Source organism: Pongo abelii, chromosome 1 (assembly GCF_028885655.2).
Source record: "Pongo abelii isolate AG06213 chromosome 1, NHGRI_mPonAbe1-v2.0_pri, whole genome shotgun sequence".
NCBI classification, from domain to species: Eukaryota; Metazoa; Chordata; class Mammalia; order Primates; family Hominidae; genus Pongo; species Pongo abelii.
In genome coordinates, this window is record NC_071985.2 from 2,718,672 (window position 1) to 2,732,863 (window position 14,192).

Below are 14,192 nucleotides of genomic sequence, written 5' to 3' on the forward strand. Positions count from 1 at the left end.
TTATTTGTTCTGATTGTTGTCTTTCACCATTTTTTGCCTTTTGTGGTTTTAATTGAGCATTTTGTATGATTTCATTTCTTTTCATTAGCACATCAGATATATATATATCTCCTTTTTTAGTGATTGCCCCAGAGTTTGCAATATACATTTACAACGAATCCAAGTTTACTCTCAAATAACACTTTACCGCTTTACAGGTAGAATGAGTACCTTAGAATAACAAAATACTTTTAATTCCTGCTCCCTCTCTTTAAAAAAATATTGTTTTAGAAATGGGATCTCTCTCTGTCACCCAGGCTGGAGTGCAGTGGCCTGAACACCCCTCACTGCAGCCTCGACCTCCTCGGTTCAAGTCATCCTCCTTCCTCAGCACCCCCTCAAATAGCTGGGACTACAGGCATGCACCACCATGCCTGGCTACTTTTTGTATTTTGTGTGGAGATGGGATTTCACTATGTTGCCCAGGCTGGTCTCGAACTCCTAAGCTCAGGCAGTACACCTGCCTCAGCCTCCCAAAGTGCTGGGACTACAGGCCTGAGCCACAGCGCCTGGCCTCTGCTCCCTCTCTTATGTCATTTATTTAGCTTATACATAAACATACATAATTAAATACATTGATGCTATTAGCAGTCTTTTGAACAAACTATTATCTGTTAGATCAATTAAGAATAAGAAAAATGAAAGTTTTTATTTTACCTTCACCTATTCCTTCTTTGATTCTCGTTCTTTCTTTATGTAGATCTAAGTTTCTAACCTTTATAATTTTCCTTCTCTCTACAGAATTTCTTTTAACATTTCATGTGGGCGGGTCTACTGGCAATACATTTCCTCAGCTTTTGTTTTCCTGAAAAAGTCTTTATTTTCCCTTCACTTTTAAAGGGTAATTCCACAGGGTACAGAATTCTAGATTAGTAATTTTTTTGTCTCTCAGTACTTTATTTCATTCCACTCTCTTGTACATGGTTTCTGAGAAGTTGGCTATGATTCTTTGTTCCTCTATATGTAGGTTGTTTATTTTAGTCTGTTTTGTGCTGCTATAATAGAATAACTGACACTGAGTAATTTATAAAGAACAAAACTTTATTTTTGTTGTTTCAAATTTATTTAATTTGTTTTCAACATTTATTTTAGATTCTGGGGGTACATGTGCGGGTTTTCTACAAAGGTGTACTGTGTGATCCTGAGGTTTGGAGTATGATTGAACCTGTCACCCAAGAAGTAAGCATAGTACTCAAAAGGTAGTTTTTCAACCCTTGCACCTCCCCCTCCTTCCTCTTCCTTATATTCTCCAATGTCTGTTGTTCCCATATTTATATACTTGTGTACCCAATTTAGCTCCCACTTGTAAGTGAGAACATACTGTATTTGATTTTCTGTTTCTGCGCTACTTTGCTTAGGATAATGGCCTCCAGCTGCATCCATTTTGTTGCAAAAGACATATGTATATATATTTTTTTCCGAGACGGAGTCTTGCTGTGGCACCCAGGCTGGAGTGCAGTGGCACGATCTAGGCTCACTACAACCTCTGCCACCTATGCTCAAGTAATTCTCATGCCTCAGCCTCCTGAGTAGCTGGGATTACAGGCGCCTGCCACCATGTCTGGCTGATTTTTGTATTTTTAGTAGAGACAGGGTTTCACCATGTTGGCCAGGCTGGTCGCGAACTCCTGACCTCAGATGATCCACCTGCTTCGGCCTCCCAAAGTGCTGGGATTACAGACATGAGCCACTGTGCCTGGCCCAAGGACATGATTTTATTCTTTTTTATGGCTTCATAGTATTCCGTGGTATATATATACTACATTTTCTTTATTCAATCCACCAATGATGGGCACCTAGATTGATTCCCTGTCTTTGCTTTTGTGAACAGTGCAGGGATAGACATATGGGTACATGTGTCTTTTTGGTAGAATGACTTATCTTCCTTTGGGTATATACCCAGTAATGGAATTGCTGGGTCACATGGTAGTTCAAGTCTTAGTTCTTTGGGAAATCTCTAAACTGTCTCCACAGTGGCTGAACTAATTTACATTCCCACCATCAGTGTATAAGTGAAGAGCGGAAATTTGTTGACTCACATTTCTGGAGGCCTGGAAGTTCTATATTAAGATGGCTACATGTAGTGAGGGCCTTCTTGCTGTGACATCACATGGTGGAAGGGCCAAGAGACAAGAGGGCATCAAATACTGGAATTAATCCTGCCCATGAGGACAGAGTCTTCATGGCCGAATCACCTCTTAATGGTCCCACCTCTTAACACTGATATAATGGTAATTAAATTTCAACATGAGTTTTGGAGGGTACAGACCTTCAAACCATTGCACACACCTTTCAAGTGTTTTGAGATTTTCAGAAAATGACATATTACTGAAACCATTTCAGTATCTATGAACACCTAAAACAGACATATACTTATCTTTAGCTATAAAAATCTGGCTTCTCTCAGTATTTTAAAAAACTTTTGATTTTCTGTAGTTTGAAAATGACATGCCTAAGTATAGATTTTTGGACTTTTATCCTGCTTGGTGTTCTCTGAGTTTCCTGGATCTGTGGTTTGGTGCCTGGCATTAATCTGGGAGAACTTCTCAGTCATTATTACTTCAAGTATTTCTTCTGTTCCATTCTCTCTTTATTCTGCTTCTGACATATCCTATTACACATATCTTATACTTTTTATAATCGTTCCACAGTTCTTGGATATTCTGTTTTTTTTTTTTTTATAAAATCTTTTTTCTCTTTGCTTCTTAATGTTGGTGGTTACTATATTGAGATAATTTCAGCTCAGAGATTCTTCTCTCCAGCTATGTCCAGTGTACCAATAAGACATCAAAGGCACTCTTTATTTTTGTTGGTGTTTTTGATCTAGCAGTTCTTCTTGGTTCTTAGAATTTCTGTTTCTATGCCTGTATCTCCTGTCTGTTCTTGTGTGCTGTCTCCTTTTGCATTGGAATGCTTAGCATATTAATTATAGTTTTTTAAAATTCCTAGTCTGATAATTCCAACATCCTTGTCATATCTGAGTTTGGTACTAATGCTCGCTCTGTCTCTTCAAACTATGTTTTTTGCCCTTTAGTATGTAACATAGTTTGGTTGTGTCCCCACCCAGATCTCCTCTTGAATTGTAGTTCTCATAATCCCCATGTGTCGCGGTGGGGACCAGGACCAGGTGGAGATAATTGAATCATGGGAGCAGTATCCCCCATCCTGTTCTCTTGATAGTGAGCTAGTTCTCACGAGATCGGATGGTTTTATAAGGGGCTTCCTGCTTCGCTGGGCACTTCTCCTTCCTGCTGCCATATGAAGAAGGATGTGTTTGCTTCCCCTTCCACTACGATTGTAAGTTTCCTCCACAGCCCTGTGGAACTGTGAGTCAATTAAACGTCTTTCCTTTATAAATTACCCAATATCGAGTATTTTTTCATAGCAGCATAAGAATGTACTAATACAGTATGTCTTATAATTTTTTCTGATAGCTAGACATGATGTAAATGGGACCACTGTAAACAGGCCTTTAGTAGTGTGATGGCAAGATGTAAGAGAAGAGGAACTGTTCTATAGTTCTTTTTTTGTTTGTTTTTGAGACAGAGTCTCACTCTGTCGCTCAGGCTGGAGTATAGTAGCACATCTCAGCTCACTGCAAGCTCCACCTCCCGGATTCACACCATTCTCCTGCCTCAGCCTCCCAAGGAGCTGGGACTACAGGTGCCCGCCACCACGCCCGGCTAATTTTTTGTATTTTTAGTAGAGATGGGGTCTTACTGTGTTAGCCAGGATGGTCTCAATCTCCTGACCTCGTGATCCACCCCCCTTGGCCTCCCAAAGTGCTGAGATTACAGGTGTGAGCCACTGCGCCCGGCCTGTTCTATAGTTCTATGATTAGGTCTCGGGTTTTTGGTGAGCCTTTGTCCCTGGACTGTGGCATTCATAGGTGTTTCTCAGTTTAGGATTGGCTAGTTTGAGTAATATCAGGGGATCTTGGGGCTTAAGGGTGGTCTCTGTTTGCCTGGTACCTGGCCCTGGGATGATTAAGGCAGAAGAATATTGCCTCTTAGGGTGTTAGGGCCAGACAGAGGAAGTATGGCTGTGGATCATTTAGTTTGCCTATCAAAGGCATGCTCAGGATTGAGCTCTTTGCTGTTTCTTAGAATTGGCTGCCCCTGGGAGGAGCAGGAGCAGTTTTCTCCTTAGTCAGGAAGGTTTTTAAAATGTCAACACATCATAATACAAGTTGAGGATCCCAAATCAAAAAATCTGCAGTGCTCCAAAATCCAAAACATTTTAAGCACCAGCATGATACCCAAAGGAAATGCTCATTGGAGTATTTTGGATTTTGGATTTTTAGATTTGGGATGGTTCAGCCAGTAAGTATAATGCAAACATTTCAAAATCCAAAGAAATCCAAAACCTGAAGCACTTCTGGTCCCAAGTATTTCAAATGAGGGATACTCAACATGTATTCAGAAATAAAAATATAAAGAATATAGCCCTACACATATATGGCCAGTTGATTTTCAACAAAGGTGCCAACATAATTCAATAATGAAAGGATGATCTTTTCAACAAATTGTGCCAATATGCACATGGAAAATAAATGATAAAAGTAAAAACAATTCTTCACTAGATTTAATAAGATTTAGGTTCAGTGAGCTTAAACTTAAAGGCTAAAACTATAAAACCAAGAAAACATACGAGAAACTCTTTGGATATGGGGTACATAAAATTTCCTATGTAGAACACAGAAAGCACTAAGCCTCCAAGAGAAACTGATAAATTGATTTTCATCAAAATTAAACCCTTCAGCTCCTTGGAAAGACAAACTACAGACATGGAGAAAATATTTGAGACCTTCTTTCCCCCTCTTTCCCTCCTTTTCTCTTTCTCTCCCTCCTTCTCTCTCTCTCCCCCCAACCAAGAAGTTGTTTCCAGAATTTATAAAGAATACTTATAATTCAGTAGTAAGAAGACCCAGTAAAACAGGTAAAAGATTTGAATAGATACTTTAAGAAGATATACATTAAAAGATAATCATTGTCACTGGTCATCAGATAAATGAAAATTAAAACCATAATGAGATATTACTACACACCCACTAGAAAGACTAAAATTAAAAGGACTGACCTTGTCAAGTGCTGGCAAGGTGATGGAGCAACTGGAACTCTTGTTCACTGGTAGTGGGAATGTAAAGCGTTATCATTGTTTTGGGAAAGTTTAGTGGTTTGTAATAATGTTAAAGGTGTACTTACTATATGACCCAGCAGTTCTACTCTTGGTTATTTACCTAAGAGTTATGAAAACTTACATCTACAAAAACAACTTGTACATAAATGTTCAATGTTCCAAACCTGGAAACAAGTGAAATATTCATCCACAGGTAAATGAATAGAGAGATGCATACTGTACTATTACTTGTCCATTAACAGGAACAAACTACTGATGCATGCCACAACGTTAGTGAATCTCAAAACACTGTATTGAGGGAATGAAGCCATATGAAAAGAAGTAATACTGTTCTAGGCTAGACAAAACTAATCTTATAATTATAGAGACAAAACCACTGAGTTGCCTGGGATGGAGGACTTGAATGTAAGGGGCACAAGGGAACTTTTGGGGAGTACTAACATCTATAGCTTAATTTTGGTGTTGGTTATATGGAGATATATATGTCATAACTTATCAAAGCTGGGCGTGGTGGCATGTGCATGTAATCCCAGCACTTTGGGAGGCTAAGGTGGGAGGATTGTTTGAACTCATGAGTTAGAGACCAGCCTGGACAATATAGCAAGACCGCATCTCAAAAAAACAAAAATTTATCAAACTATACTGTTAAAATGGATCATTTTATACGTAATTGCAGTTTTTGCCATTAAAAGTAATTACTTTTGCACCAACCTAAATATAATTTACTAATGTAAATTATATTTCAAGTAAGTAGTTTGAAACATGTTGGTCACCACAGAGCCATTAAGTGTGCATTGACTTTCTTTCTTTTTCTGTAATGCAGTGATCACAATTTTTAAGCCACTCAAAGAATTAGACTATTGTTTGAAGAAGCCGTTCTAGAAGGGTAAGAGTCAGGGCAGGAAGACCAAATAGGAGGCTGTAGCAATAATCTGGATCAGAGATAATCTTAGCATCAAATTCAACAAGATTCTGTACATTAACCTTCCATTGCTTACTCAATCAAGCCAAAAGTAGAGAAGGGGTGTTTTGAGACTCTTTGGCATACAGGCTTGTGGTTAATTTTCTCTTTCTCATCTGTTTTTCAATTGCATTCTCCCAATGTATAGTCTTTGATTCTAGATCCTCTCTGGAATTCTGCTTGGCAGGCTGACCTTCCCTCTCAGATGGGATTGTCCCTACAGGTGGCCTCTTTGACCCTGCTTCTGCAGCCTGTCCTCTTACCACCACTTTTTCACTCTCAAATGGGGCTAACCACATCCTTCCCTGCCACTCATCCATTGATGGCTGTTCCAGTTCACTTTGGGAGTAAAAAATTTGATAATTACTTGTATTGAGGAAATAAAATACAGGTGCCCCACCTACCATATTCAGCTAGAAGCTGGTGTTGATATTTTGATTAATCTAGGATAGATGTTTTTTCCAAATAAGATTGGAAGTCTGTGGAAGTGCATGATTTATTTTGCTCTCCAGCCAAACTATCGATTAAGTCATTTCGTCTTCATATGATCTCTCATTAGATCAAGCACTGGCTAATTTCTGTAAAGAACTATATAGTAAATATTTTAGGCTTTGTGGCCATATGATTTTTGTCACATGTGTTCAACTCTGATGTAGCATGAAATGAATGAATGTAACTAATGAGTGTGGCTATATCCCTGTAATGTACAATTTTACTAAAAATGTAGCACGAATTAGAATGTACATGAATTTGAATTTTACATAAATGTAAAAATGTAGAATGGATTTTACCTGTGGGCTATATATTTGTGGAACCCTGCACTAGATGATGATTGACTTACTTTGGGGGCACTGTTGTTATTATTGTCTCATATTATAGGTTCCTCACTTAACAGGAGACCGTAATTCCCATTTGCCTAAGAAATAATCATTTATTCATGTTCTTTGTTTTCCTCTTGTCAACCTTGTGCCCTAAGACCATTTTCATGCCACATTCCTTCTTTATATTTAGCCCTATGCATCTAATTTGATTAAGACTAGTGAGAAGATGCTCTTGCTCTACATTTGATACAGCATTCAGTAAGCATTTAAAGTGAGAAGTCTCATATCTATCACTAATCTCTAGTGTGCTCTGAAGAGATTTTTTGCAAGATCTTAATCAGTACCTGTCAGTCAACTGTAGCTGTTAGACAACCTGCTTAGCCTTTCAGTTTTCTTTTCCCAGATTCCAGCTTTTCAGATCTGCGTGCATCTGACAATCTGTAATTCAATATTGGACTACATTTCAAGGATAAAGGAGGAGGCATTATTTATTTGCTATCAAGCAAACTGGATGTGAATGGAAAGCTGTCGAGTATCTTTTATTTCCTGCAAGTTGCGTGGCAGCTCAGCTATCCTAAGTTTTGCCCATAGGAAACCTCTGTAGATGATTGTTTGTGAGTGGAGTGAGTCCTGAATATGTAGAAAAAAATCACTGTGATATTTCACATAGAAGATGTTTAGTTAATGTTATATGAAACTGTTGAATAAGTGGGCTCAAAAAATTCTTTTTCTTTTCTATATTTTTAAAGACAGCTTCTTCACCCTTAATGACCAAATAGCTGAGGAAAATACTGTTGCAAATTTTCAATGATTGTAAGCCTAACCCAAGCAGGTTTCAAAATTCAGAATATCTGAATTTTGACATAATTCAGATATTTGTTAGGAATGGATATTACAGACTCATAGAATTTTATCATTGGAAGACTGCCTTACAGATCTTTGAATCTAATCTTCTTATAGAATAAATACCTGGTGAGCTGATGTCATGAATTGGATGTATTTTACCCAATCCAAGGTTCAATGCAGGGTGACCCTTCTTACACTCTATCCCAAACAATAATGAGCTACCCTAAAATGGATATCCACTCAAACCAAAACTCAGTGTTTAACAGCATTTAAATGGGTTCTCGAGTGAGCAATAGGGACTTTGTATGTAAAGAGGAGAGGGAAATATTATGATAATAGTGCAAATGTTATTTTGCTTAAGAAAGAAGAAATAAATTGATTTTCTCTTACTAGTGTAACATCTCATCAATACACTCCTTTCATAATCATGTAATCAAGATCATCTCTTATTGGTCAAAGAAAGAATTGTGAGAGTTTACTTTCATTTCTTCTTTTTGTATGGCCTTAATTTCAAATAATGATAATATATAGTAAATTTTACCCCCTTAATGGTACTGGTTTTAGAATAAATCATAAAATATGTATTGAACACCTGTTTCATGCAAGGTGTACTTAATTGGCACTATACTCATTTAAGAAAAACAGACATGAATATAGCTAAACTGATAAAACAATTTACTGAGTGAATCTCTGAATTAAAAAAGATTGCATCAGCATTACAGAACAATTCATTGAAGCATTTTTTAACATTTAAAAATTAACACTTTTAAATTATGCTTTGAGTTGCAACTAGATTTCCAAAATAAACATTAAAAAGTTAAGAAGCACAAGTGCCTATTAAACAGGAATTTTGCTGTCCCTTTCGTATAAAAGTACTTCTCCCTGATTCTCAATTACTACACATAAAATTATATTTGTTTTTATTCATAAACTCCATGCTCTTTGTAGAAAATTTAAATAGTAATGGAAAGCTATAAAGAGAAAGACAAAAATAGCAATTTCTTTTAGGAAAAGCTGGAAAAATTAACTTTCAGTATTTTAATCATCTTCTATTGTGAGCATTCTTTTTTTTTTTTCCCCCGAGACCTGGGGTCTCACTCTGTCACACAGTCTGGAATGCAGTGGTGTGACCATGGCTCACTGTAGTCTCGACCTCCCATCTTAGCCTCCAGCGTAGCTGGGAGTGATCCTCCCATCTTAGCCTCCGGTGTAGCTGGGAATACAGGTGCATGCCATCATGTCTGGCTAACTAAAAAAAAATTTTTTTTGTAGAGATGGGATTTCCCTATGTTGCTTAGGCTGGAACATTCTTAAATTTATTTCTTTATACTATTTAAATTTTTTAAAATAAATTACTTTATGAATAATATTTCTGTGTCAACAATATGCACATTACAATTTTGATATTCGTCACCAAATACCCATCAGAAAGATCAGAGCAACCTACAACTCTACTAACAAGGCTGGAAAATGCCTATTTCCCCAAATCCTAGATGCTTCTAAATACTGCCAGTTTTATTCATTTTTGCCAAATTAATGGGACACTATGTTATCTAATTTCTGTTATCATTTCTTTGAGCACTGGTGGGGTTTGTGTTACTTGTCTATTGGTTTTTCTTTTTCAGTCATGAATTTCCTATTCATTTCCTTTAACCTTTATTTATATTATTTGAAATATTCAAAAGTTATGTGTAAGACCTTTTTGTATACTGGAGACATTTAGCACTATGTCCATGTATATATTTTAGATTTTTTCATGGTTTATTACCTTTAAACCTTGTTTCTGGTTTTCTTCCCCCGATGTACAAAAATTCTTCATTGTTATGTAATTTAATATATATTTCTTTTCCTTTATGGTTTTCACATTTTATGTTCTGTTTAGAAACATTTTTCCACCTTAATATTATACAATATTTATTTCTATAGAACAATAGTTCAATGATAATTATAGAATTGTATTTTGTTTCATCTATTTAGTATATATAATGACTTCCTTTGTAATTTAGTTTAGCTCAGTGGTTTTTCAACTTTAGCTACTCATGGAATGCCCTTGTCTTGATCTGTTTTTGTGCTGCTATTAACAGAGTGCCACAGACTGGGTAATACATAAACAACAGAAGTTTATTTGGCTGGTGTTTCTGGAGGCCGGGAAGTCCAAGATTGAGGGATTACATCTGTAAGGGCCTTATTGCTGCATCCTAACATGGCAGAAGGCATCACATGACAGGAGCGTGCTCCTGAGAGGGAACAAGAGAGGGCTGGACTCGCTTTTATAACAAACCCACTCTTGCAATAGTGGCATTAATCCTTTCATGAGCACTGTGCTACCGAAAGACCCCACCTCTCAACATGTTGCACTGGGGATTGCGTTTCCAGCACATGAACTTTGAGGTACACATTGAAACCATAGCAGCCCTGCAGTGGGACGCTTGATCCTGTCTCATGGGTAGTGTCAGAATCCCTAGGGTCGGTCTTAGGCTATGTATTTAAAAATATATTCTTGTGTATGTGTGTGGCATGTGTAACTGTGTAGCATTTTTCTGGATCTGGGCTTCTCAGCTGTTTTCAGACCCAACTCCCATTTTTGTGAGAACTATTTTTATGGCCCTCTCTACTATCTTGAAATGAAATTGTGCAGGTGACGCAATCCACCTAGTTACGTATTTTCAGAACATTAATATAATGCCATAGTTGGAACATAAGGAAAAAGAAAATTAAAACCTATGATAAAATGACATGTATTTTAGTATGTAAATGCTGAAGTATTAGACTGGAAGACGTCATCAGTCACATATTTACACCTATACATAGAGTCACTGTGAGAAGGGAAGCAGAGATGCGGGTCAGAAGGCATGTTGTATTGGTAACTCAAATACTCGAAGTGGTGTTGCCTTCAGTGATATGACTTTAATTGAGTAATTTAGGTAAAATTCTTAAAATACAGTCTTCCTTTGATTTACCTAGAAAATTCAGTGCCGTTAGGATTATGTAAAAACAAGCTCTTTGTTTTTAAATGTAAAAGGAGATTTAGTTCTAGGCTCAGACAATTATAAACAAGTTTTCCACCTTCATAGAATATGTTCGGACACTTGAAAGCTGCATTGGATTTGGATAATTCTTCATTTTGTAGAACTATCCGACACAGAATGTCTGGCTCCTTTGGTTCCTGCTCATTAAGTGCCAGTAGTTTTCCGTAAACATTGTGACAAATAAAAATACCCCCATAAATTTCTCAAACAACCCTCAAGATAGGCGTCACTGCCATTGAGAACTACTGGTGTGGTTAATTAGTTTATGTTGTGAACTGTTATTTATGAAAATGTACAGATTCTGAAGTTGTTTTTGAGTCATGCATGCACTGAAAGAATTGTGTTGATGTCTTTTCCTTTTTTTCCAGCATAAAACTCTTGTCTCCTTTTGTTTTTGCTTCTTAATGTAATATTTTAATTTGCTTTGTCTCTCAAGCCAATTTATGCTTATTGTACATCATTGTTAATTTTCAGCTATGACAACAGAAAATACTACAGCCAATGTTATGAGCAAAATCTTAATTATATCCTGTATTGGAAGTAATGTAAGAAAATAGGAAAAAATGTAAATCAAGAAGGTTGTCTTTTGAGAAATTGGCAAATATATATGACAAATGTGTCATCGAGGTCTTGACCAAGGTTAGTTTGTTGAGTGAAGATAATGCCTTTTGTTTTTGTATGACTGTCACGTTTTGCTTCAAAGTCAAAGGAGCTGCATAAAAAGATTTCTTTGTAAGCCTTTTCTGTGGTATGCTTGTGTTTGTAACCCTTATGGTAAGATGTGATAGGTGAAGCTGAATGATAAATTTTAACAGTTAATGTTTTAAAAAGAAAAGGAATGGGCTGATATATGGTATGGTACCATATTGGAGACCAATTTTAAGTGGTATGATTGCTTTCTCTATTTATGCCTAAATGATCTGATTTGGCTTTTAGATGGAAATAACGAAGATATTGTTCCTGAAGCAAATGAGAAAATAAGTATGTTTTCAGGCAATGATCTAGGAATAAGTTTAAGAAACATTTTGTCTAGTTTCTAGTTATTGTTGAGAAATAAGAGCTCCATATCAATTATGTTAAGGACCTAAAGTTGTTTTAACAGGAAATTTCCAGAATTTGGATGTTTAATTCCAAATGCTGTCATCTAACTGATCGGTTGTTCATTACCTGGTGTACGTTTTGTAGTTATCTCACCCTGGTAAGCTATCAGGAGGCTGAGCTGCTCAAATATTTAGGTTTTAACAGAGGGGTTATGGATGATCTCTTGTAGTTAAAATGAGCATTGATTAAAATCTGCCCTTAAGGTCTTTTGCCTCAAATTATCTCTGCCTTGTTTTGCTAAGTGTGAGCCCTGTTCGGCTGGACACTGAGGCATTTGAACAGAGCCTAAGGTACTTTCTGATAGATCTATTGGCACTGTCTGTTACTGTCTACATGCTCCGTCCGTGAGAGCATCTGACAGGTTTCTCAACTTCTATAATCAAAGGAAAACTTCCGCCAAAGTTATGGTTCTCCCTTCTATCAGCAAAAAACCAAAAAAGTCAACACTCTTGTTTTTTGTGAGTGCAAATGAATGTGAATTTGTTAGCTTAACCCACTCACATGCAAAGACCAGGTGAAAAAATATATATAGGTATATCTGAGTCAGTGAATACCAACCTAACTTTCTAAAGGGTGACAATACCAAGCATGGGAAACTGTGTTAAATAATTTATACACATTTCTTTAGTGCTTAGACTTTTAGAACTTTTAGGATGCTAAGTATATTTTGAATCTCTAAGTAGGGTCAACATGATATTGTGTTTTTAAAACTTACTTGACAATTGTATCATACATATTTTAGGCCTCTTACACACATTGGTAATTGCTAATTGCTAGTCCAGGACTAGCCCCCTGAGCAACAGAAGCTTGTTCTTTCACTGAGTTGTATTTTAATATTATGCCTTTCAGTGAGTACTGATATTAAAAGTCATATGAAAGGCCATTATAGTTGTGAACAGTTGTTAAGGACATTGTTCAGTGTGTTGATTAGCGTTCTTGGAATAAATCCCTCCTGTGATTTAATACTTGGTAAAACTATGTGTTTTTACTTTCTGTCAGTTGAGAATTATATAAACCATTATGCCTTCTTTTTTGCCTTGCTTGTAAGGCAACTCAGATAAATGTACAAACACTCAAATGTAATGTACAAATTATTCAGCAGTCATGTTTAGCATGCTAAGAATTTTTACTCTCTTTTTATATTTAGGCAGTGTGATAGTTAGATATCAGCTTTTGAGCCTTCCTTTATCTTTAATGGAGGGATAATACCTACCATTTGGATTATTAGGAAAATCAAATGAAACGTGTTTTGTTATTTGCTTAGCCATGTGTCTAGTACCTTGTAGAATGATAAGTAAATGCTAGCGTGCTTTCCTTTTTCCCTCTTCCATAATTTTAGTATTTTCTGTTTCTGGTTTTGCAGTCTCATTTCATACACATCTTTACTTTGAATCAGCTCCGTCTTGTTTAAAAGTGAGTGAAGTGTAAATGCTAGAACATAGGTTATGAACAGCACATTGAGAGGGTTGTCCTAGTGGAAGTGAGGCAGCTGTGAGTAGCGTTGATGGAAGGAGTGATACACCTGTTAGAAGCAATGTCTCCACCATTTGGGTTACTAAGAAATAGAAGACAGACCAAGCTGTCACCCAACAAGTTGACACGGATAGTCTTTCTGAGCAAAATACTGGCTTGATATTGAACCTGAGTCACAGTTTTGAAGTAGCTGCAGCTCTTTTGAAATTGTTGGTTCTGCTGAAGTAGAAGTGAGAGCAGTCCTTTTAAGGAGGATTTTATAGACCCAGAAATTGGGGAGCAGATTTATAATTTTTGAAATAACAATGAGTAGGGGTATCAGGCATTTCAGTAATGGAAATGCCAATTTTCAGAATATAACACGAGAGACATTTGATTGAGGCCTCTTCTACTAACCAGGGCTAACTATTAGATGCTCTGGATTTTATTTCCATATGAAAGTGATTCCGTGTGAAAGGAGCCGTGGCCTTTCTGATCCAAGGCTCAGGGATAGTGTCCTTCCCTTTAGTCCATTCATCCGTACATTGGCAACTGTCTCAATGGTCTCTTTAGCCACACCAGCACACAGCTAGGATCATGGCTTAGGTGACCATATAATTTGTCATCAAAACCAGAACTTTTCAGAGTGAAAAGGGGCACTATTAATATTTAAGCCAGGACATAGATACAAACCTAGACACGTCCAGGACAAACTGGACATTTAATGATTTTAGCTAACAGCTCTTTTTATGTTGCTTTTAAAACAAAGAGGTTTTATATTTGGGGGTATGTTAGCCCTCCTGA

At 36.8% G+C, this 14,192-nt stretch overlaps 1 protein-coding gene across 5 annotated transcripts in view; it reads left to right on the forward strand.

Moving 5' to 3' along the window:
* SMYD3 (SET and MYND domain containing 3) overlaps positions 1-14,192 on the forward strand; it is a 749,014-nt gene that overhangs the window by 155,000 nt on the left and 579,822 nt on the right. The gene's annotated exons all lie outside the window — the stretch shown is intronic.